The following is a 22,953-nucleotide window of genomic DNA, read 5'->3' as shown; positions in this document are numbered from 1 at the left end:
CTGACACTTCGTTCATGCTGATGAGACCCACCATTGTGTCATCGGCAAACTTGATGATATGGTTGGAGCTGTGCATTGCTGCACGACTTGTGGTGATGGTTATCATCAGTGCATTTGCTGATGTAGCTGTTCACTGACATCGTGTACTCCTCCAAGTTGATGGTGTAGTTACTGTTAGGCCCTCTGAAGTTGAATGTAGTCCAGTTTATTGTCCAGAGAGACGGCCAGCTAGTACAAACACTTAGCATAGCATAGACCTTAGGACATTGAGGGATTATCGTTCAAATGTAGACATGGACATCTTTTTCTTCGTGCAGAAAGAAAAAAAATCAAATCTACTGTACTCTGGTTTATTTATATTATGTCAATGCTAAAAAGTTTTTTTAGTTTAGTCAGTGTTTTTACAGTGTATCCCACTGTACAGTCCATATCTTGTTCTTTGGGCCATAGTTTTTATTGGTTTTCATCTTGTTTTCAGTGTAAAGAGAACAATACACAGGTTTTCTCATTTATCGTAGTGCCACGGTAGGTCTGTTCAAAATTAGGGAAAAGAGGGTAGAACAAAAACGAGCGCGCAGGCGTGTGGCGATTGCCAGATCTCAAAGTCCACGAAAATGTTGGCGCTCCCGAAGGGGCAGAAATCCCCAGCTTTTAACCGCTGTCCGGATTGGGCACAGGTGATCAGACCAGGTGCAGTCAATCCTGACAAGCTCCTCCGCTTGCCTGTTTAGTGTTGTTTTTCCGTGTCTGTGCGAGTTGCATTTCCAGCTCAGCTCCAGTTACAGAAGTGTGAGAGGATGCAAGTGGGTAGATGCACAACAGTGATTGTACATTGGCCCTTACTGCGCAGGCTGTTTCAAAATAAGTTGCAAAACGGAAATCCTGTGGTCCTTAGGCGCGTATCATTATCCAGTTATTCAAAACGCCACGGAAATGGGGTGACGCAACTCCTAGGAATGGACAAGATGCCGCCTCCCGTTGTTCAATTGAATGCCATGATCTGGACTCAATGACCCAGCTCCTACTCACCTCAATCCTCCAAGTAGATCATTCCTTTCCTTGCCTGTTTTTCCTGTCCTGTCTCCCTACCTTCCCGTTCCTATGTCTCCCTTTTGTGGCAGTTTCAGCTTCGGCTGACTTCAAGCTTGTGGAAATTTACCTGCCTCCTTGCCAGGGGTGTCAAAAGTATTCAGTCATTACTGAATTCAGTCAGATACTAAGGTTTATTCAGACTTATTCAGACAAAAGTAGAAGTATCAATTCAAGCTTTTTAATTAAGTAAAAGTATAAAAGTACTGGTTTTAAAAGTAGTAAAGCATAAAACCAAAAGTAATGTAAGGGGGTAAAACGCCATTTAGGACAAAAGCTTAGGGGCCACAGTGCACTATAATGCACTAACCCCCCTCCCAATTTCTTTGAAGGGTTATATCATGACTAATTTTTATTATTAAAAATTTTTTAAAACCTGTTTTAGTCACACATGTCCATTTAAGTACAATGCAAATATATTAAAGAACCTTATTTGTGTACTACTCATCATTAACATGTATTTCATGGAGTGGAAGATACAATACTTAAAGCCATCTAGTCATTATCTGAAGTCAAATTTCAGAGGCATGTTAGCAACAACCTTTATTTGGATTTAATCAAAGCTGCAGGAATCGGTCAGAACAACGTATGTAACAAAATTACTGTACACAGGGCAGGCTTGAATTGATTACAGATGCCCAAATGCACAATTAATGATTAATCTAACTCCTGATGTGGTATGCTCAATTCTATAGCTAAATGGCACACAAACAAATTTGATGAAAAAAAAAAAAAAAAGGTACGCATCTAACTGCTGGGTTGTTTCAAGCGGGCCGGCTTTCTTCAAGGAGGGAAAAAAAAAAAAAAAAAGTCCTCTTCCTCAGATGACTGGAAGCCCTCACTGATGTGCTTCTTGACATGACAGTCCAAGTGGCTTCTGATTTAGTCAAGGCCTGTGGAATAGAAAACAAAAGTAAATGAAACAAAAAAGTGACAGTGTATTTAACCCTCTGTATTTAACCCTTGGTGAGCAGTGGGCTGCCATGACAGGCACCCGGCCAGCAGTGTGTGGGGACGGTGCTACTTGATCAGTGGCACCTTGGCAGTTTGGAATTCAAACTAGCAACCTGCCGATTACGGGTTTGCTTCCTTAACCTGAAACTTTTATTTTAGAATACACGTACTAAGAATAAGTTAAGAAGTGAGACTTTTACCAAGTTTGATGTTGACCCTTCAACTGAAGGAACTGATGCAATGAAATCACATCCATAGTAAATATGTTGGCTGCAAATCTTGTCATAATGCATACTTCTACAACATTTGAGGTATAAAACTGTGACAATTTATTTGTTAATGACATCACTAACCGAAAGGCAGAAAAACAAACACTTACTGAGGTATATCTAGTTCACTGCAGACAGCTGCAATGGCTGCTTCACCTTTTTCTTTTGTTATTCACACTATTCTTTCTACAGCTGAGAAGTATGAAATTCCACCTTGTAACAACAGGCCTTACGAGTTGGAGTTTGCAGTGGTCATCTATTACTTCAGATGCACTGGTTGGTCTTAAACTTTTGTTCCAAAGGCTAAAGCATTTGGCAAATGTGGACCTTGACAAGCGCTTGTACAGTGGGTTGACCTCTGCTTTTGAAGCATCAACTGTGGACACTAAATTGAGGAGTTGGCAGGCACAGCGATGGTGCTTGGGAAGCTGGTATTCGAAGTATGATCCATTGTCAGTTGTAGTGCGAATGATCTTCTCTCTGATATTGAATTCTGTGTGAATGTCATTTAAGTCACACGCCAGGGCAGAAAATGTGTGTGTCCCTTTAAGTCACTTGCATGTCAGGGCAGCACAAGATCTGTGCGTGGTCTGGGGGTTAAACCGGTGCACAGTGACACCAATGAAACTGCAACGGTGTGCCGTCCAGCAGTCTTTTTCTATGAACTCAGTCTCACTAAGGGCAGCTTTCACTTTATTTTCATTTCAACAGAGGCCTTTGTGACTTTGTTCACAACAGTATTATGTGTCATGACATTGTATTTGGTTGAAGATGTTGCGCAAGATCAACGAAGCACGGTTGCTGAACAATGTTTGGTGGGTGCAAGCCTTGGACAATGAATTTGAGGACTGCTGTATCCACACTTGCCTAGGACAACCTTTGAGATTCCCACAGCTTGGCTTGTTTGATGAGTGGGGTTAATGAACATTCAGTGGATGACTATTTTGAGGGCTGCTGAAGTACGGTAGGTGTACCTCTGTAGACGAGTGGAGTGTTTCTTCTGTGGAGAAAATTAATGCACAGATTAAGATTCATATTATTTTTCTCAAATTACAAGCTCATACTATCTAGGACTTTTGCTGTATTAAATGTCATGCTTGAAGTTCAAGAATGAAGGTCCGACATCAAATTAGGGAGCAGTTTTACTCGTCTATGCAATTATGTTGCCTAACCTTAGAATGTGTTTAATTTTACAGTTTTTTTTGTGTGATTTATAAGCTAATCCTGGAAAGCTATAGGTCAAAAAAGTTTTGAGCTCTACAGATGGTTGAATTAGTCAAGAAAAAAAAAAAAAAAAGGAAAAATAATATAACCTCAGATAACATTTGGCTAAGAATTTCAATGTTAAATCATAGCCTATTGCTAGCAAGCAAACCATGGCATGTCTTTACATGTACCCAGGCATAGCAAACATTGCTACATCACAACATTACTACAATATTCTGTCAATGAGCAACTGATAAGCTCGTGGTACTTCGATACGCACAGCTAGCAGTGCATTCGGAAAGATTTGTTTTTGCATCCAACGATTTCAAAAAATTCTTCAAGGCACGGCCAGGGATGTAGAAGAGTTGGCTGGTCTTCCTGGATACCAAACTGCTCGCTGGTGCCTGGCTGAGACATTTCGGGAGCTGGGAGTTGGGAGTCACGCCACGTTTGTTGCATCCTTGATGGAGTGTGACGCAATTCTGATGGCACGATTTACCCGGGTTTTTTGTTTTAAATAGGAGTAACGAGGCATTAAAAAAAAAGTAAGGAGTAGAAAGTACATATAATTGCGTGAAAATGTAAGGAGTAGAAGTAAGGTCATTTGAAAAATAATTACTCCAGTAAAGTATAGATAACCAAAATTTCTACTTAAGTAAGGTAACGAAGTATTTATACTTTGTTACTTGACACTTCTGCTTCTTGCGCCTCTCTCTGCAATTCGGTTATCATTTCCCCGTACGGCCCTGTCTCGTTTCCCGTTCATGACACTCAAGGTATAAAGAATAGTATAAATGTGCACGCCACTTATCCATTGTCTGAATTGGCCTTAAAATTCCTTCACTGTCCATTTTTATATATGTATTGTCTCTAGCTGCATGCACACGTCAGGGCTCACTGAAGAGCCCCAATTTTTTGTAGAAAACACAATTCTTAAATGATGGTGGTACAATGGTAATGTACTTATAAACTATTTTGCATTGAAGAAGCTTTTCATAATAGCTGGAGTATGTAGCGTGTCTATATAAATCCCTTATTTATAAGACACTGAACCAAAGTGGGAAGGTTCTGGGGATGTACCAAACATTGTACGTTTCCATGACTGTGGGACTCGTTCTTCCGGGGAATCTATATTTATTTCAGCACTCCTCAAACAAGAGATGCTGTGTGCTCCATTAAATGCCCTTCTAATCCTTGTATATTATGGGAGCTTCCAGTGATCCTGGCTCATTAGTGGTCAGAAATCCACTTAATTGGATAATGGTGAATAATTGTTTTAATTAGCTTGGCCCAAAGCTCTGTTCAAGCCACTGAAAACTATCACACAATATATCTGTCTTTGTTTTGCTTGGTTTTTGTTTTTGTCTTCCACAGGTTAAAAAATGACTCACATGCTAATGAATTGGATTAGAAATCACCCATCGGTCCAACTACGATTTTATTTTCATCTCCAGGCATAGTTTCAAGAATGATGAGGTTGATTTCAAGTGTTGTATGAATGTTACATATAATGCAGAATAATGCTTTACATTACTTATTCAATTTCCATAAACGCTTAGTTGTACTCAGGGTCGCAGCTGCTGGAGGTCATCAAGGAACAGATTTTAGTCTGCATGCCTTTAGATGACAGGAGAGTCCAGTGGAAACCATTGCCAATACAGGGAGAGCACGCCAACCCTGCACACACAAGGTCTGAGGCAGGATTCATTAACCCTGACTAGAGTGCTTTACACCCCTTCGCTTTTAACCCGCACATGCACATGTTTTACTGACAAACGTTTGTTAATACAGAATTAACAAAGGTATTAATTTTTGTTGTTGAAGAACCTTTGGCAGCAATCACAGCCTCAAGTCATCTTGGAAAGGAAGTGCTTGTACACTGTACAAAGTGAACACTTATTTTGAGATTTGGTTGCGGTCATCTTAAATAGTTGCTCAGTTCCTGTTGTGGAAAACCATCTCCATAGCAGGATGCGTACACCTCCATGCTTCACATTAGGGACTTGTCTTTTACTAATAATGTGATTAGTAATAACTAATTGTTACTATTAATTAGTGTTTTACTAATAATGTGATTAAAGGGCATTCCCTAGAAGGTTTGTTGGGCTTGTCAAAGCCCATTGAGACTAGGGCTGCAACTAACGATTATTTTAATAATCGATCAATCTGTCGATTATTTTTTTGATTAATCGTAGAATCGAAGAAAAAAAAAACAAACAAGATAAGCATTCTATTGCAACCCTTTATTCAAAAACAGAACCAAAATCTTTAGAAAGTGCACAAACATGTTGCTCCTTGAGCTGTTATAATAATAATTGTGGACTAACACAAAAAACATACACATGTATGCTTTACATCTGCCAAATAGACTTTTTTTCTAAATAAAGTGCCACCTGAGCTGCCAGAACGATAAATAATTTATAAAAAAAATAAAGAACAATACAAATCAGAAAATTTAACAGGATTTGTTTGAATGTCAGAACTTGTTCTCTACACTACACTGCAGATGCACACACTCGCAGACGCACACACTCACAAACTCTCACACTGACACACACACACACACACACACTGCAAAAAATGCTTTTCTAACTTAGTAGTTTTGTCCTGATTTCAGTCCAAATCTCAAAAAAATCTTAAATCAAGATAGTAGACACATGAAATAGCATAAGAAATTATGTCTTGTTTGATAAAACATCTCAAAATTAAGTGATTGTTTAAAACAAGCAAAATTATCTGCCAATGGGGTAAGAAAACTAATCTTAATGAGATATAATCTCAAACAGAAGTTTTAAGCATCACTTAATTTTCTCTTGTTTAGTAATGTCAGGATTGACTGCAGCTGTGCTAATCACCAGTGGCCAATCCTGACAGCGCATATAACCCCTAGATTTCCACCCCTTTGAATGGGACGACATTTTCGTGGACTCGCTGCACGAACTTGACCTGTGTATGTTTCACGAGTATTTTGAGTTCTGGCAATCGCCACACGCCTGCGGGCAAGTTTATGTTCTTTATTTAAGTTAAATCGCGCCAGTCTTTATTTGTGTTTATTGTTTATTTAATAAATAAAATCCCATTCCCAGCATGTCCTGCTTCTGCATGCGCTTCCTTCCCCCGTAAGTCCGCAGTCGTGACAAGTAATCTTGATTTAAGATTTTGGATAAAAGCGTCTGCTAAATAAAGTAAAGTAAAGATTTTTTAGATATTTGGACTGGAAACGAGACAAAATTACTAGGTAAGAAAAGCTTTTTTGCAGTGTAGCAATACATAACAGATTGAAAAATTAATGGTCCAAAAAAGGCTAGTGAATAAAAACATGTCTAGTCTTTTAATGCAAAGTAACTATAGCACCCCTGCTTTTCTACTGTTATTAACACGCTAACGCTAACTTGTCATGCCTGTCAAGCTGGATGACTGGTAAACATTTACAGCATTTATCAGACACACTTATCCAGAGCGACTTACAATCAGTAGTTACAGGGACAGTCCCCCTGGAGCAACTTAGGGTTAAGTGTCCTGCTCAGGGACACAATAGGCGAGTTGTCCACGCGGAGACGCAGAGAACAGTCCGAACGCTGTTTCATCCCCCCTCCACACCTGTAGGTGGCGCTGTAAGTCCCCGTCTAGTTCTCCTCCGCGGTGAGTTAAAAACCAGCCCCAGGGACATTACGTTCCTCACTTCACAGCGGAACTAAAGTAGGATTCTGTAGTGACTTACCCTGCTGCTGAACTCCCTTCCTCCAAACATCAAACACTCGTTTCAGGTGCAGGATCATTGCCGTGGTGCTCCCGTGCCGTGCCATGTCGCTTTTGCATATTTTCGCGCAGATTTCTCTGCCTCCGCCATGTGTCTGTCCTCTACCTCCGCTTTTTTTTTTTTTTTTTTGCTCCGCGCTGTCTAAGAGGCGCCAAACTCTGCTAACATCTGTGCACGAGAGAGACCGAGTGTGTTCACTCCGCTCCGCGCTCAAATAAAGTTTTTTTTTTTTAAATAATCAAACTTCTCCGCATCGCGCGACATAACAAATCGATTAGGAAATTCGTTGCCAACTCTTTTAGTAATAGATTTTTATCGATTCGTTGTTGCAGCCCTAATTGAGACATACTGTATGTGATTATGGGCTATATAAGAAATGTTGTTGTTGTTTGTTTATATAGAGCAAGAATGATCCTAACAGTATAGGGACTTTAGGTTCAACAGATAAAACTTTCAGGCTTTAAATACTGAGTTTTAACACTCCTTAAATAAAACATTAATGGACAGAGGGGCAATGAATAAATCATAGAAGTCACCCCCTTCATTACTATGTGCATGTCACGTGACTTCAGTCAAGTGGCAGTGAGAACGCGGAACTCTGGAAATCCGTCATTGTTGCTTTCAAGCACGCTGCTCGGCTCTCCGACGCTCATCAGAGCCAAGTGAGCTCTATCCTTGTCTGTTTCTCCTCCAATCCCTTGTTCCTGAACCGTATTGCCTAGCCTTTTGTGTTGGTGTGCGGGCGTGCAGCTCAAGCTGACCTGTGCTCAGCAATTAAAACGATGGTTACTCACCCGCCTCGTTGCGCCTTCTCCCCAATTGGGTTTCTTGTCACCTCCAAAATCTGCTCCTTTTTTCTGTCTCCCTGATCACCGTGACAGTGCATGCAATGCGTGTGCGTGTACAGCTTTAACGCTGACTTATGACTCAGTATGTTGCATAGAGTTAATGTTACGCTGTTGCATGCTCCGCTGTGTGTTGTCTCAGAAGACTACATTTTTTGCTTAGCTGCTCAAATTATGCCAAAAACATTATCCAAAGCAATTCTGATTCCATTAATCAATTAATTTATTTTGCAATTCCAGGAAAGCAGAATCCTGAATACGTAAAAAGGTGGTTACATTTACGACATTTATCAGATGCCCTTATCCAGAGCGATTTACAATCACTACTTATAGTAGAAACAGTCCCTATGGAGACAGGCATTAAAGCCTGAAACAGAAGGAGCATGCAGCAGTAACACACTTTGTAAAGTGTGGGAACTCCCCTGTCTGTCACGTCTGCAGGCTGACGGGGGAAGGAAGCGCAGAGGCGGGACGTTCTGGGAATGGGATTTTATTAGCAACACAAATCAAAACGGACAAAAACAGAAAAAAGGGGACAACTTAAACGAACCCGCAGGCGTGTGGCGATTTCCAGAACTGAAAAACACTACACATACGTTGTAATGTCACAGCTGGTAATGGGTGGAACCACAGCGCCTTATAATAGCGCCCTCCAGATTGGGCCAAGGTGTGTCCCCAGGTGCCCCCAATACTGACACTGTCAAGCCTAAAGAGCAGCAGCTCTGAGTGATCAGGACCCAATAATCATCTTAACCTGGGTATCACAGGCACAGACCCTGTGAATACTAAATTGTAATTGGGTAATTGATACTTGGGATTAAGGAGTTATATATAGATATATATATAGAACAAAAACTGTCTCTCCGCCTGCAAAGCAGACAAGGAAGAGGCCTGTAAAGACACTGCGGCCATCTTGATTCCTTGCCCGCTCTTCATTGTGGTTTATCCTTTCTTGCTGCTCTCCTTTTTTCCTGGATTGCTTACTGCCTCATGCTAATCTTTCGTTGCCTGAGTACTCTTTTGGATTCAGCCTTGGCTGCTGTCTGTTTTGCAATAATTCCGACCACCACCAGCCTTCTTACGCCGCCTCTACTCAACCCAGGCTCGGATTAAGGCACAACAAAACTTTATTTACACTTAAAGCTCGCACTAACACACAGCAATCACCTTGTGGAAAACATGCGAGGAAACGTCGAAGAAAAGGAAATCTCTCATGGGGTTCACTCCACATACACCACCTGAAAAAAATACCTAAACACAGACCGTTAAACACACACTGACAGGACCCCAGAGGCTCAGTGCCTCCGACCATGACCTTTCTAAAACAAACCAACACTTGAGCGGCTGCGCACTAACGTGGTTCCCTTTGCTCAGATGCAGTTTAGGGTTCGATACCGGAACCTGGAGCACTAATGCAGATACACATAAATAATGAGGATTTCAGGTGCGGGGAATAAAGGGGTCATGACCTGCATTCAAGGCGCGGAAGTGTGGCAGTACCATATCAATCTATTCATGTACACAACAATTTACAGAATCAGACACTGCATTGTACAATTTAAATGTACCAGCTTGATGTGAAAATAAATTAAATTATGAGGTTATATATTTTCAACATAAACCAGAAAATAATCACTGTCTTTGATGATCTTTGGATCTTTGTGGGCTTAAGCTATTAGAATCTATCAGAAGAAATGCATACAAATTAAATTGAAATGAGGGATAATAACAATAATATTAGTGTTCATTATCCATAAATGAAAAAGTAATGGTGATGTCTGTCACTATTTTACCACAGTTTTCCTAGGATAGGACCAGACAAACACTAAGTGGAGGCACATCTAAGACAACACGTTTTTTTACCAGGAGGCCCCTGACCCAGAGGACCACAAAGATCAGGGGAGCAGCTCCTCAAGAGCCCCCTCATCCAGCCAGTATATCAACCCATTTTTTCTTTTTGGGAGGGGACAGTATTGGTTAGGATCTCCAGACCTGGGTGGAGGTTAAAAGGGGCTGCAGGGTTAGATGGGTGAGGAGGTGGATGAGTTCCTTGACCCACTTCCCGTCAAAAAGGCCCAACGGAGTGATCAAACCCGAACGACGCCAAGACTGGAAACACAGGGGTTCAGAGCTTGCTGCCATCAGCCCCCTGCCTCCTGAGACTGTTGGGCACCCTGGAGTTGGACAGCAAAAGAAGAGGGCAGCCAAGGATCAACACAAAACTGCCTCTGAATTCCTGGGCCTCTCTGTCACATGAAAGTGATGCGTTAATTTGATTTTGCTCTCCTTACTTTTCCCATATATCCTATACTGAGCCAGCCCACGATTTCCATTTAAAATGTCATGCCTGTGTAGCTAATGGAACAATGGATGCCAAGGGTAATGAAAATGAAAAAAAATGTTTATTGGGATCACAGGGAAATAATTAATAAACAAGCCACCACACCATGCGCTGAAGCTTTATTGTGTCACTCCTATGGACCACTGTCCATTAAATAACAAAGTCCTGCGGAGAATGTCCTACTTGAATTCCCAGTGCAACAGCTCAGGAAACTCCTCATGGCTATGCACGCTCCTATATGACCCACACACACAGCACTGAAACAAACCAGTATGGAGAGATACAGGGGAAATCTTGGGATTAGTGTTGGAGAATAGCGGTGTAGATCTCCAAATCACACAGGCTTAAAAAGGGGAGCAGATGAAACAAAAAAATTACAAAACTGTGTTTAAATAGACATGAAGAGTTACAAGCAGGTTGTGTTTGCATGTTTGAATAAAAAATAAATGCTTTAGAGCACAGAAATATATAAATCCATACATGCCATGTGCAGCCCTTGTCTGTGCACAGCCATGATTGTGAGAGTTTATGGATTCTGTTTTACTTCCTGTATTATTTTGGCCCTCATGCCTCTTAAAGAATATTAATTTTTACGAAAACTATAGTATTGTGGGTGCATAAAGAGTTTAATAAGTTGAATATGTCAAGGAATTGTAATCATCAAAGCCTGAACGCCCTTTTGCTTAATTTAGGATGGAATTGTGCAAAACTCTACTGAACTATACTAAACTCTACTGTAATGTATTTACCACAGAGTAACTTAAGCTTCAGTTCAATCTGATCTGAATCTGTCTTCAAAGCACAGCCATGATCCGGGTCCTCCTCCCTCAAACTGAGAGGCTGTCTGTCTCTGCATGGGATCCCCAGCCTTCAACCATCTCTCTTCTGGTCTCCAGCCATGAACCCGCCTTAATACTGGAGGTGGACCAGAAGTGACCCGCTGCTTAGAGATAAAAGGACCAGGTCCATTCCTCACCGTCTTCACAGTACTCACAGGAAGCCAGTGCAGGTTTCATACCAGTGCAGGTATAATCCTAGACAACATTTGGATCTGCTGAAGAGGTCACAATGCTTCTGATTCATCTGGTATTTGCCTGGCTGGGTAATGCTGTAAATGTAAAAGAACCAAACACTTTGATACTGTGATTCTATGGTCCTTCAAAAATGCGTCATGATGCTTAGCAGTCAAAGTTTAACACATTTGTTGCTATTAATGACAGGCAGTAATAACTTAATTTTTTTTCCAGATGGGGCTACAGAGTGTGACTGGGTAAATACCCTACCCTGTCAGTCCTCGCCCTGCATCCAGTAACCGTGACCCTTGAATAACAGGACTAAGAAGTTAAGAATAGTGAGCAATGAGTTTTTCCAGTAGCCTAAAAAAGCTAAGTACCTAGAAAAACCCTGACAGTTTGAATCTTTCAAATGCTCCAGCCTATATTCACCTGTGACAAGTCGAAGCCAAGATACTTCTTCCCTGTGACATGTTTATCAATTCTCTCTGTTCTCTTCACTGAAAAGACACCTATGCTGCAGAACCTATAGCTGGATCTGCCAAAAAAAGTACTTTTATTATGCAGTGCGATTCAAAAGATTATGGTAGTTTAGACGTTCTCATAGACAATTATTTTGAATAGAAAATATTGTTAAATTAACAAGAGACACAAAATAGTTACTGATAATGGGCCTCTATATTTTGTTAAGATATTCCAGCTACCATGTAAAGTTTAGATGTTTGAGTAATTCTACAGTGTATATCAAATGTCTACACAGCTCCGTTAAACTACCAGGTTTTAATGAGACCACACTAAAATTTTAATGTGACCTATAAACTGTACAATAAGATGGTTGTACAAGTGTATACAACCTTGAAGCACAGAGCAGATTCTCTTTAAATGGTATAATCACCCGGTGACCTACATGTCACATATCCACATCACAGGCAGCATTTCGACCAAAAGTACAAAACAAGAAAACCCCCATAAACGCAATGCACCTAAACAAGAAAACAGCAAGAACTGTATGTTCATGAAAACCCTTGCTAGGTGATGCAGCTAAATCATGTTTTAAAGCAGATATTCTGCAGATTACAATGGTACAATGGCGTCACTCTGATCAAAACCATATGAAAATGCCTTAGCGCTAAAAAATGAGAGCAATTCTGTTTACATTCAGACCGGTGTTTCACTCAGAAATGAAATGCATCTGACCAGAATTAGACCCTGAAATTGCTTGAGATAAACAGTGCTAATGCTGTATATTCAGTTATTTTTGCAATGGTGGTCTAATAAAACTGGCCTGAATATTCACAATATCACAATAGTGATATTACTGACAGATTCACATAACAATAGCAATTTAACCCAGTCACCAACAACAACCTTGTCAACTTATGATAACGTGATTTAACAAATCAAGAAAATGCTCAGATCAAACAGAATATTTCCTCGCAGGATGTCTAGCTGTTTTATTCCTTGTTTTATTCACCTCAGCTCAACAGGGTAGTAAAAACAACAAATTTAATCAAAATTTGAAGACTATTCCAGTAACAGAGATCCAACAGTGAGTAGTGAAAAGAGAACTGAACCAATCAGTATGTCAATGCTGTGAAATTATGTTTTTTTGTACATGTTTTTTGTCTGTAAGAAAAACCAGTTCAGGCCAGGCCCTGCAGGATTAGCATAAAAACGTGCCTGTCTCCCCAGATCATGGTTTTAACAGCTCTGCATTCTAACTCAAACACTTGCATTGTGTAACTATTGATCCTCGTGCTGTGCCATATTAAATAACCAACACTGGATATGCTGCAGTGGTATGTGCACTAATCAAGGGCACATTTTTAGACAGTTGAAGGGCTGAAATGCTATAATGCTGTCACATCGACGCCCTCAGGGAGTCCTTGGTTCAGTCTTATGTACCGATTCATTTTCTTCTGTAGATCTTTTAAAATACTAAATTATTTGTGTTTTAGCACTGGAGTCTAGAAGCCAAGGCTATAAATACTTGATACGGGCGAGGGGAAGTGGAAGTGTCCTTGTTTCATAATTTGTTTTGTTACCTGTTGTCAGGCTGCTCTCTTTGTTATCTACCCAATCCTATGAGGCCAACATTCCTCCCACTGAGATTACATGTTCGACTCTCCTGAGAAAGTCAGGTCGTTAGGGCTGCATGGCAAGGCCATCAGCCCTGCTCAATAACAGCCTCTCCTGTCTGTTCCACTGCTGGATCATGTCCAGTTACCACCTAGACTCCCCCTGGACCGACCCACCTTTTCTACCCTTCCTCCCTCCGTCCCTTATTACTTTGTTCTGATAGGCCACCCATCATGAAAGGGCAGCAGAGCCTTGCCAAGCCTGGGAATAAATTATGAATTTCTTTCTAGCGTTTATGAAGTGGCTGGGCAACTTCTACAATGGCATTGCGCAATTGTGCGAGAATACGATGCCATTCTCTGAATGATGAGCTCTATGGAGCCATAATTGGAATCTGTTTAATTCTGACATAGAGAATGTGTCATGATAGAAAATGGCAGTGTTCAATAGAAGGTAAAATAGAGCTGATGTGGTAGGGGAGTAATGCCACAGAGATTTATGGGAAGGTAATAGACTTTGGCTCCCCGTGATCAGGATGCACTGTCTGGATTAAATGTGCAGACCTATTAGCAAAGTGCTCCTGCAAGAATGATCCTCCACTGCACTTTTACACGAATAGGCTTGTGAATGCCAATCTAATTCCAATTCATTCTGGGAATTGCCTCCCAGTGAACACAATTATATTCAGACCAATTAACAATAAAACAGATTAAAAATGGGGAAAAAAAATCTTGGAACCAGATTAATAACATTCGTTTCCATTATTTCCTAGTTTACTTCACATCGCATTTGATAAACTCCCTTTTAATGAGAAATGTGTAATGATCAATAATAACATCTTGATGACACAGATTAATAATTGTTTCCTGATTAGAGGGGGATTTTGAGACCAGGAGTTTAACTTCTTTCTTTAGCTATTTAGAAATATATCTGTCCGTATGTGCTTTTTTTTTTTTTTTTTAGACGATTTGGGGCTGCACTGGAGAGGCTGCACTGGCCCGAAAAAGGTAATAAATAATAGGTAAAAGTAATCTAAGAAAAGTTTACAATTACAATAATTATTATGTGATTATGTCTGCACCTGATTATGGAGTCCTAATCAATCCAAGCTGAAACCAGTTAGGCTGGATTGATCAGGACTCCACATAAGCAGTCTGTTGGCACCCAGGCAGCGTGGCTGCATTAAGGTGGACAAGACCAGTACCTTTTGTGTTTTACTCCTGTCCTTGGGCACGCCTTTGGGTTGATTTATAAGTTTCATTTTGTGTTTCCTTTTTCTGGCCCCCGTGCCTGTTTTGTTTATTTAATAAAACCCCTTTTGCAAAATGTCCTGCTCCTGCTCTAATTTCCCCTGCCCTCAGTCATGATCCCTGCTTAAACAAAGCCTATTAAAGTTCCTATGACATGATTTATTTATTTTTTATTTCTGCTTTTATATAGGTCTTAGTGGTCCTGTCACGTTGGACTGGACATGGCGAGGATGGAGGATGCATACGCACGATGTCACAGGACTGGGGTTTAATACATAAGGCACACAAGGGAAACATCAGCAAACAATAACCTGAAGGCAAACAGACACGAACAGGATAGCTATATACAATTATATAATTATAAACAGGTGAACACGATCAGGGAACATTACACGGACCCCAGTAACCCCTGCCAGACCGGATCATGACAGGTCCCCTAATACTCTATCTGAAGTCTCTTTCCAAAATTCAGCCTTGGTGCAGGTATTACAGCCACTTTGAGCCAGTCCCACAATGAGATTTCCCCAGGACTCTTCAATTTTTATGAAAAGGAGAGAAGCGGGACAAGGAGGAGAGCCAGCTCCTTGGGCATTCATGAGCATTCATGGAAAGTATGCCATCAACACCATTCACCAACCACAACGTTTTGTGCAGACAGGATGTTGTGTCGCTGTTTGTTGGCATTTAACCTCGCATGAGAAAAAAACAAAAAAACATTTTGTGCAATTTTTTTACATCCAGTCACAGAGCAATTTTCAAGCCATGACTGTTGGTGGAGTTACTTTTTTAGGGAAGGGATGGGAAATTCTCTGGGCAAATAAAGAGAACTGTCACTCTCAAAATTAATGCAAATGAGCTGAGCTGGGAGGGGTCTCTCGAAGCTCTTGTGCCTTCGAGCAGGGAAAGGGCCTGCATGTCTTTCGCTCCGATGGAGGCAGAGTCGTGCAGTGGCAGGGGCTGCATGGGCCTTGAAGGTTCAGTCCTGTGGTACTCTGTTTGTGGGCGTTCCGGGACAGCCTCACTGCACGACGCAGCGAGGAGTGCTGCCGACGTCAGAAGGGAGGTCCAATGGCAGGGTTTGTATGCTCCCAGACACTGTAACCCTGCGGTATAGTAAACGATCCCAGGAGGGTCCAGGACCACCTCCCTAGGGTATCAGGAGCTGCACTGCCCAGAAGGTTCGGCCCTGGCTTTTGTGTAGAGGTACCCTGAGGGCCGGTGCTAAATAATGGCACCCCCCACCATGGTTAAGGGGCTGAAAAACAGGTGCCCATGCACCTGATTATGGAGTCCTGATCTATACAGCTGACACATGAGGTTTAATGGAGCAGGATCCAAGAAACCCAAGAAGCAGCTCCCAGACGTGGTGGCTACATTGACGTGGACACCCTTAACTTACCTCTTGTATTTGTTTTGAGTTCCTGTCTTTACTCTACTTTACTTAGCAGACGCTTTTATCCAAAGTGACTTACAAGAGGAAGACACCAGCAATTCTCGTTCGATTTTCTATAGATTTGAGTTTACAAAACTAAGAGCCTTAAGAGCCCCGAACATGCTCGGTAATTGTGCTAGACAAGGAAAAAAAATTTTTATTTTGTGCAATGTGTGTGTGTAAGTGTTAGATTAATCTGAAATACTTTTCTTTAATGACACATGCCTCTGGGTTGTTTTAAGTTTTCCCTTGTTTCACCTGTTTTTGGCCCTCATGCCCTGTTCTTTTGTGTTTTCATTAAAAATCCCATTAATGCCCTGTCCGGCTTCTGTGCTTCCTTCTCCTTTGCACCTTTGGGTGTGACAATTCGATTGGTATGGTATGGTATGGAAAACAGGACAAGGACATTTCTCCTACTAAACTTGATAATGTACAATGAGTTTTGTCCTAAGCAAAACTGTCAATCAGTCAGATCAGGATCCCAAATTGCGCTGGTATATATAATTACAGAAAATAATGATTGAGCACCAATCATCTCAACACAGTCAGTGAAAAATGCTTTGAACAATCATAATAAAAAATGATGTGTCCCTGAGCAGTGATAATGGTTCAAATCATATATGGATTTTTCAATAAATCACAATAAAACAGTCATTGCATGTTCTGTTTAACAGTAATAAACCTTTGAATAGTCTTTGTAACCTTAGGTAACTGTGCATAATGCTGACCTCAGCACTGAAGACAGAGTTCATGACCATGTCAGTGAAAGAAAAATACATAAAAAAATGTTATGCTCCAAATTAAATATACACATACTCTTTTAATTTTCTTAAAGCTTATGAATGGACACAAACAGAATTTTTTTTTCTGTCAAAATGAGCCCCGCAGCACCTTCACTTTCTCTGTCAACTGAAAAAGGTGCTGTCCTCTAGAAATGCCAGCATTTAGGATAAATGGAATCATGTTTTCTCTAGTGTTAAAAATATTTTAAATCAATGCATCTGCCTGCCCCAATGTTTTTGCTCATAATATTTTAAGACTTTGCTGGCTTAGTTTGATCTTCATAATGAAGGTTAAAACCTTAATAGCAAATGTCAATGCGGTTAGTTAGAATTAATTATGTGTTTGTGCAGGAAGAAACAGTTACATTAGAATTTACAAGAGAAACTGTAACAATTTTATTTATAAATGGTTGGAATGTATGTCCACAGCACAGCACATGGTGGACATAACAAAATGTGCACTCTGCATTCAACCAATCATCTTTAGTGAGCAGCCATAAAAGGCTAGGGAGCAGTGTGTGGGAATGGTGTTTTGCTCAGTGGCAACTTGGCAGTTCAAATCTTCCAAATACGGATCCACTTCTGCTAGGTCATCCACTGCCCCATGACTGTTAAAATGTACTCTATATATTTTTAATTGTGTATTCAGCATGCTGTTCATCATATATTGTCACGCCGGAGTCTTGTTTGGGAAAAATGACGGATGGCAGGGTGACAAGGGGAAAACCGTTTATTTACAACAAAAATACATCAGGGAAAAGAGGTCAAAAGTCCAAAGAACAAAACCACGGCGCCTTGCGCTGACCCGAGGGAAGGGGCGGAGTCCCACTCGACCCTCGGGCTGGTGTGGCGCTCGTCGGCGGGGTCCTCCTCACGAGCGCTCCTGCACAAATGGCCAGGCAGGTTCGTGAGACTCCGCAGGGGTCTGGGGCGTTCATACACACAACCACACTTGACAGACACAAAGGGGCTCAGACTCCGGTAGTCGCGTTGGAGAATCGCTCTGTAGACTCTGGATCACACGGGTCTTTTATAATGAGGCGGATTAGACTAAACCAGCCGCACCTGACGCTCGTTAGCCCGTGAGGATCACTAGCCGTGCCAAAGGAGCCTGGAGAGGGAATGTGTTGAACCCACGACCCAGGACTGTGATAAGGGACACGCCCCGTGCACACTAGGGAATTGGGACTTACCCGGGCACCCGCAGCTACACGACATGACACGCAGACACGGACACACAGTCTAATACTCTGGGGAGGGTGAGCGTGTTGGGGGGGCGGAGCCGGCACGGACGTGACAGTACCCCCCTCTCCAGGCACGCTTCCGACCCGGAAGCGACGCCCTCACACTGATCCTGGGCGTGGGCGCGAGGACTGTGATGAACCGGGAGGTCGGCCCCTCGGCCGCGGGGCTGGGCGGCCGGGCCGGGCTCGATGGAATTCTTCCACCAATCCCGGATCCAGCACATCCCCGGCCGGTACCCAACTCCGCTCCTCCGGACCATAACCTTCCCAGTCCACCAAGTACTGCAAGACCCCTCCCCGCCTCCGAGAATTTAGGAGCCTCCGGACCTTGTAGGCAGGGGCACCATCCACCTCTACTGCCGCTGGGGGAGTCACGTCCGCGTCGTCCGAGTGCAAGGGTCCCCTCGTGACTGGCCTAAGTAGGGAAACATGGAACACAGGATGAATGCGAAGATCTGAGGGGAGTTTCAGTTTAAATGTTACTGGGTTTACTTGGGACACAACAAGGAAGGGGCCGATAAATCGCGAGGTGAGTTTGGTGCAGGGGAGTTTGAGGCGCAGGTCCCTCGTGGAGAGCCAGACCCGGTCACCTTCTCTGATAACAGGCGCAGTCCGCCGCCGACGGTCAGCTTGGACTTTGAAGCGATGAACCGCTGACCGCAAGGCAGTATGTGCTCCTTCCCAGACCTGCTCAGCCCGCCGAAACCACTCATCCACTCGAGCCACCCCAGACTGTTCCCCATCCCAGGGACACAGAGGAGGCTGGCGCCCAAGCAGGCACTAGAAAGGAGTCAGGCCCGTGGCAGAGTGATGCAGGGAGTTCTGGGCGTATTCTGCCCACACGAGGTACTCTGCCCAATCGTGTTGGTTGTACTGGAAGTACGCCCTTAAAAACCTGCTTAACTCCTGCACAATCCTCTCTGCATGTCCGTTGGACTGTGGGTGATACCCCGAGGTGAGGCTCACCACAACCCCCAGCCTCCTAAAGAATGCCTTCCACACCCGGGAGGTGAATTGGGGGCCTCGGTCAGAGAGGATGTCCTCCTGGATGCCATAGACCTGAAAGAGATGTTGGAAAAGGGCCTCGGCCACCTGGAGGGCAGAAGGGAGGGATCGAAATGGTATAAATTTACACCCCTTCGAGAATCGATCCACGACCACCAGAACCGTAGTGTAGCCTTTCGAAACCGGCAGATCAGTCACGAAATCCACTGCTATGTGGGACCACGGTCTTTCCGGTATGGGAAGAGGCACTAATTTCCCGGCGGGTAGGCTACGTGGACTCTTTGTGGTGGCACAAACAGTACAGGAGGAGACACTGGTCTGCACATCTTTCTGTAACGAGGGCCACCAATACTTCCTGGCCACCACTTCTCCCGTTCTGCGAATGCCCGGATGGCCAGTAGCTGGTGTCGTATGGGCCCATTCTATCACCCTCCCATGAAAGCGCTCCGGTACATATGTTCGCTCTGGAGGACATCCAGGAGGAGCCGGGTGATTCCGGGTCTCCTGAATGATCTCCTCGTCAAGGTCCCACATGACCGGGGCAACAATCATGGAAGGGGGCAGAATGGGGGCAGGTTCTTTAGGGACCTCGTCTGCAGAATACTGCCGGGAGAGTGCGTCCGCTCTCCCGTTTAGCTTCCCGGGCCGGTAGGTAATTTTAAATGAGAAACGGGAGAAAAACAAAGTCCACCGAGCCTGACGAGAGTTCATGCGTCTCGCCTGCCGAATGTATTCCAGGTTCCGGTGATCAGTAATAACTTCGAAGGGATGTTGTGCTCCCTCAAGCAGGTGGCGCCACTCCCCCAACGCTGCCCGTACGGCCAACAGTTCCCGGTTTCCCACATCATAGTTAATTTCGGCCTCCGTCAATCTTCGCGAATAGAAGGCGCACGGGTGAAGCTTCCCGGGGTTACCATGATACTGTGACAGTACCACCCCCAATCCCACCTCCGAGGCATCCACCTCCACGACGAACGGCTTCGTCGGGTCGGGAATTTGTAGAACCGGTGCTGTGACGAACCGCTCCTTCAGGGCGCAGAACGGCTCTTTTGCAGCACCGGTCCACTGTAGCGTCTTTGGATGCCCCCGGAGGAGGGATGTGAGCGACGCTGCCACAGTACTGTAATTTCTGATGAATCGACGATAGTAATTGGCAAACCCCAGAAAGCGCTGCAGCCCTTTGATAGACGTGGGCTCCGACCACTCAGTCACCGCCGTTACCTTAGGTTCCTCCATAGCGATTCCCGCTGAGCTTATGTGATACCCCAGAAATGTCACCTCCTTCATGAAGAAGGAGCACTTCTCAGCCTTCACATACAACTGATGCATAAACAAGCGGGAGAGGACCGCCCTCACATGCTGGAGGTGTTCCTTCCGGGTTTTGGAGAACACCAAGATGTCATCAATATACACTACTACAAACCTATCCAGCATGTCTCGGAGGACGTCGTTCACGAACCCCTGGAAAACGGCCGGAGCATTCGCAAGTCTGTAGGGCATCACCCTATACTCGTAATGCCCCGACGTGGTGCTGAAAGCAGTTTTCCATTCGTCTCCCGCTCGAACACGCACCAGATTGTAGGCACTCCGGAGGTCGAGCTTCGTGAAGAAGGTCGCCCCCCGGAGCCGCTCGATGGTAACGGGGATCAGTGGAAGAGGGTAAGAATACATCCTCGTGATCTCATTAAGCCCCCGGTAGTCAATGCATGGGCGCAGACCCCCGTCCTTCTTCTTCACAAAAAAGAAACTGGTGGAGGCGGGAGAGCGTGAACGCCTAATATAACCCTGACGCAGGGCCTCGGCAACATATTCCTCCATTGCCCGCTGCTCAGGTTCAGACAATGAGTAAATACGGGACCGAGGAGGGGTTTTCCCTGGCAGGAGGTCGATCGCGCAATCCCACGGACGGTGCGGCGGTAGACACATCGCCTTATCAACAGAGAAGGCCTTGTGCAAATCCTGAAATTCGGGGGGAATGGCGTGCGCTTCCTGTGCTCGCGGGCTTTCGACCGTCGTCGCGTGCACAGGTGTGGGTGGAACAAAACACCGGGACGTACATGTAGGGGACCATGACAAAATGGTGTGAGTGTTCCAGTTTATGTGAGGGTTGTGTGTACGTAACCAGGGCAGACCTAATATTAGTTGGTGGGGGGACTGGGGTAGAACCATAAATGACATTTTCTCTAAATGAAACGGGGGAATGGAAACAAAAAGGGGGTCAGTTGCTATAGATAAGAGTTCGTCCCCTAACGGTCGCCCGTCCAGGGCTTGTACCGAAAGAGGGGACTGCAGAAACAGGGGCCTCCTCTCCTCCCGCTCCACACTGACCGTGGCGACCTGCATCGCCTCCGGGGATGGTGAACGCCTGTCACCCCTCGTCGCTCCGACCCGGAGCCTGACTGTGCCCTCCTCCCGGACCACTGCAGCCCTTGGAGCACGCTGGGGGGAGCGCCTTGGGCGCCTCTCACGAAGGTGGGCATCCAGGTTGATGGCGAGGTCTATAACTTCATCCAGGCCCCGCCCAGCGTCCCGACACGCCATCTCTAGTTGGATCTTGGGCGCCAGGCCGGCCCAGAACATGGTCAGCAGTGCGTCCTCCCCCCAACCACTCTCTGCTGCCAGGACCCGGAATCGGAGAGCATATTCTCTCGTGGTAGACCTGCCCTGCTGGATGGTGTGGAGGCGCTGTCCCACGGACCGCCCCTGCTCCGACTGATCAAACACCAGCTTAAAGTGGTGTATAAAATTTGCATAAGTCCTCACCTCTTCGCCCCCCTTTCTCCAGAGGGCCCTGCCCCAATCCAGAGCCGGTCCGGATAGTCTTTGCAGCATGGTACTAATCTTTTGTTGGTCCGTGAGCAAGGTGACGTCCACAAAGTATAAATCACACCCCAGTAAAAAGTTCTTACACTCTGCGGGGTCACCGGAGTATCGCTCTGGAAGACTAGCGACCCGGCGAAGGGGGGGCTCTGGAACCCGAGGGCCTTCTCCTGGAAGGTGGGGGGTGGGAGCTAAGGGGGGGGCCGCTCCGCTGGGGGGCTGGGCCAGCAGCTGCTGCACTGCTGTGGTGAGCGCTGCGATCTGATCCCGCTGTGCCACCACTTCTGCCAGGGAGTGGGTTAGCCTACCCAACTGGTGGTGATGTGCGGCCACCACTTCCTCCAGGGTGGTGGGGGGGTGATCCGGGGGCAGGGGCACTGATGAGCCATCCATCATGAGAGAAAGAGAGCGATTCTTCTGTCATGCCGGAGTCTTGTTTGGGAAAAATGACGGATGGCAGGGTGACAAGGGGAAAACAGTTTATTTACAACAAAAATACGTCAGGGAAAAGAGGTCAAAAGTCCAAAGAACAAAACCACGACGCCTTGCGCTGAACCGAGGGAAGGGGCGGAGTCCCACTCGACCCTCGGGCTGGTGCGGCGCTCGTCGGCGGGGTCCTCCTCACGAGCGCTCCTGCACAAACGGCCAGGCAGGTTCGTGAGACTCCGAAGGGGTCTGGGGCGTTCGTACACACAACCACACTTGACAGACACAAAGGGGCTCAGACTCCAGTAGTCGCGTTGGAGAATCGCTCTGTAGACTCTGGATCACACGGGTCTTTTATAATGAGGCGGATTAGACTAAACCAGCCGCACCTGACGCTCGTTAGCCCGTGAGGATCACTAGCCGTGCCGAAGGAGCCTG

Source organism: Denticeps clupeoides, chromosome 17 (genome assembly GCF_900700375.1).
Source record: "Denticeps clupeoides chromosome 17, fDenClu1.1, whole genome shotgun sequence".
Taxonomy (NCBI): Eukaryota; Metazoa; Chordata; class Actinopteri; order Clupeiformes; family Denticipitidae; genus Denticeps; species Denticeps clupeoides.
This window is presented reverse-complemented; position numbering follows the sequence as displayed.